A 3,881-nucleotide genomic window follows, 5' to 3' on the forward strand; every position below is an offset into this window, starting at 1 on the left:
ACGGCGTTACTGAGAAGTCCCTGGAGAGAGGGCGCAGAGAGAGAGAGAGAGGGGGTTGCAGAGAGCCTGAGCGCCAGAAAGGGTGCGGAGAGAGAGAGACCGAACAATGTCAGTCACATCTGTGAGGCTTGGGGCATGGTACAGGGGTGGTCGGAGCCACGCATAGCCCATAAGCCAGGAGTGTACAGAACACTCGCTCCCGTAGAGGAACTAGAGTTAACAGGAGAACCGTGGACCAGAAGACGAGGGGCAGCCTCCCTATAAAATGTATATATAAGATCAAAGTCGTGGTGGGTGAGAATTGGAGGGTGCCAGTCGACAACTTGACACAGTAAAGGAGGCAGCAGGGGAGAGCACGGCAACCCTGACCGCCCTCCTGTTACAGGTGACATGAGATAGGTGGTCAGAGCAGAAGTTATGGCTAGAAGGCATAAGAGAGGTGATAGGAAAGTAAGGATAATATCTGGGAGCCAGTGGGGCTGAGTGAAGTGAGTAAGAGGGAATGAGGGTGAGGGGGTTGGATAGAGTGGTTGCAGTAGGAGGGCTTAAGGGTCAGAGCAGAGAGATCCTGTTCACATCCTATTTGGGTAAAGGGCTTTATAAAAGGGAAAAAACATGTAGGAAGATGATCTTGTTGCCTCTGGTCCTAAAATCCCTTAAATCCTGAGAAGATGTAGGAGTGGGTACTCTGGAGCCAAAAATGCAAGACTCCTGGGTTGATAATGTTCACACCGTCTTTCTGCAAATAAAGATCTGAAATTTTGTGCTTCCCTGATCAAAAGAGTGTTTTCTTATGCTTACGTTCTTGGCTTAAAAAAGAGGATCAGCCCTTGTTTAGGCCTTGGAGCAAAGGAGAGGGAGAACCCTTCATTGCAAGATAAAACTAGTATTGTTTCTTTGGCCCCTGCTGAGGAGAACTGTGGACTGCCAGTTTACCTAAGTGAGCCAATATGAACTGCTCTGTGTCATAAAAAAATAATAGACACTGAGCTTATGTTTAAAAAACCATTAGTTTTTCACTTTAATGAGAAGATATGGCTCTGGGAGACAAGCTTAGAGGCTCGGGGGCACAATACAATGACATGTTGCATGTAGATTTCTCATCAGTCCTCCCGGTCAGTGGCCATGGCCAGCACCAAAGCAACTGCATCGAGGACGTCAACTCATGGCTTTGGAGCTGGTACCACCATGCGGGGTTCAGCTTTCTAGACCATGATCCGTTCTTCCAGGATAAGACCTTGCTGGGATGGGATGGCCTACATCTCTCTCCAAAAGGTAAGAATCTGTTCTCTTACAGGTTGGCAGACCTCCTACATAGAGCTTTAAACTAGCTTTGATGGGGGATGAGGATGCAGAGTTCAGGATGAGATCAGGTAAGACAAGCCACAAACCACATGCTGGAAATGATCAGGTAAGTACTAAGGGGTCCACTAGGATCAGGATAGGGGAATACTAAGGGCATCTATCAGGGGGTTTAGGTGTCTCTATACTAATGCTAGAAGTATGGGTAAGAAGCAGGAGGAACTTGCACTCCTACTTGCAGACAAAGATCTCAACCTGGTTGGTCTAACAGAAACCTGGTGGGACTCTACCAATGACCAGGCAGTGAGCATTGAAGTCTACAGGCTATACAGGCAGGATAGATTGGGGAAAGAGGGGGCGGGCATTGTTCTATACGTTCGGAAGCATTATACATCTTCTGTAATAAAGATGGGGCAAAAGAAGGGCAAATTGAAGCAAGTCCTATGGGTCAGATTACAAGGGGGTAGGGGTGAAAGGGACTTGGTAGTGGGGGTCTACTACAGACCTTCACACCAGGAGGAAGAGTTAGACCTAGAATTCTGAAACAGCTCTCAAAGGCAGTACGCTCAAAAGACCTAGTTGTCATTGGTGACCTAAATTACCCAGTCATCTGCTGGGAGGAGCAGTCAGCCAGGTCTGCCCATTCATGTAGGTTCTTAACCTGCATACAGGGCCTGAATCTAACACAGGAGGTATGCAGTCCCACTAGGGGAGATGCCTCACTTGACTTGGTGCTGGCCACAGGGAAGGACTTGGTGGGGGATCTACAGGTACAAGGTAACCTAGGGGATAGTGACCACCAGTTGATAGGATTCACTATTCTGCGTAAAGTGTGAAAGACAACTAGTAGGGCAGTAGTGCTACACTTCCAGAAGGCCAACTTCAATGAGCTCAGGAGATTGGTTAGGGTGGGACTGAGGGGTAATCACATCTGTGATATGGGAGTCCAAGAAGGGTGAGAGTTTCTCAAGGGACTGATCCTACAGGCACAGAGGAACACCATCCCAGTACCTACAAAGGGAGGCAAAAGAGCCAAAAAACTTTGGCTGAGCAGGAAATCCGGGAGAGCCTTCAGAGGAAAAAAGAGGCCTACAGGCTGTGGAAGCAGGGGGTAGCCACCAAGGAGGAGTATACCTGCTTGGCTTACACTTGCAGGGAAGAAGTGAGGAACTCAAGTTGGCAACAAAAATTAAGGATAACAAAAAATCCTTTAAGTACATAGGGAGCAGGAAGAAGGTGCAGGGTAACATAGGGCCGCTACAGAATGGACTAGGGCAACTTGTTACTGATAGGATGGAAAAAGCAGAGCTCTTAAATAATTTATTTGCTTCTGTTTTCCTGGACATGGATACAAATACACCTCCCAATGAGTTTTTAGTCTGGAGTGAGAGTAGTACCAATCCACCAACGGTTAGCACTGACCTAGTGAAGGGGAAGGGTTGGATGTATTTAAGTTGGCAGGCCCTGATGATCTTCACCCAAGGGTACTAAAGGAATTGGCCGATGACATAGCAAAACCACTGACACAACTGTTTGAGCACTCATGGCACTTGGGACAGGTCCCAGAGGACTGGAAAAGGGCCAACGTGGTCCCTATTTTCAAGAAGGGGAGGAAGGAGGACCCAAATAATTATGGGCTAGTTAGCCTCACCTGTATTCTCAGCAAGACCTTAGAATAAATCATAAAGGATCACATTTGCAGGGGGCCAGAGGGTAACACAATGGTAAGGGGCAACCAGCATGGGTTTATAGCAGGTAGATCCTGCCTGACTAACCTGGTCTCTTTTTATGACCAGGTCACAAAGTGCTTAGATGTAGGAGTGGACATAGACATTATTTACCTGGATTTTAAAAAGGTTTTTGATGCAGTGTCACACCTAATTCTTATGAGCAAACTGAGTAGCTGTAATGTGGATTTTCTCACAGTAAGGCGGGTGAAAAACTGGCTTATGGGATGCACCCAGAAAGTGGTGGTACATGGGTCGGTTTCTCCCTGGAGGGATGTGGGCAGTGGTGTCCCCCTAGGCTCTGGCCTGGGACCACTACTGTTTAATATCTTCATCAGTGATTTGGATGAAGGTGTTGAAAGCATATTGTCCAAACTCGCTGATGACACTAAACTATGGGGTATAGTAAACACACTGGAGGGCAGGGAGTGAATTCAGATGGATTTGGATAGACTGGGGAAGTGGGCAGATCCGAATAGGATGCAATTCAACAAGGATAAATGCAAGGTTCTGTACCTGGGCAGAAAGAATCTCTAACACACCTATACACTGGGGGGTACCATGCTGAGTACCACAACAGTGGAAAGAGATCTCGGAGTGAGTCCTGATTGACACAAAATTAACATGAGTTGCCAGTGTGACGAGGCAAGGCTAACTGCACTCTTTCTTCCATCAGCGGGTGTATCACAAGCAGGTCTAGGGAAGTGATAATTCCCCTTTATGCAGCATTGGTGAGGCTGTAGATGGAATACTGCATCCAGTTTTGGTCACCACACTTCAAGAGGGGTGTGGATAACCTTGAGGGGGTTCATAGGAGGGCTGCTTGTATGGTGAGGGCCTGCAGGTAAGACC

Source organism: Alligator mississippiensis, chromosome 7, assembly GCF_030867095.1.
Source record: "Alligator mississippiensis isolate rAllMis1 chromosome 7, rAllMis1, whole genome shotgun sequence".
Lineage (NCBI taxonomy): Eukaryota > Metazoa > Chordata > Crocodylia > Alligatoridae > Alligator > Alligator mississippiensis.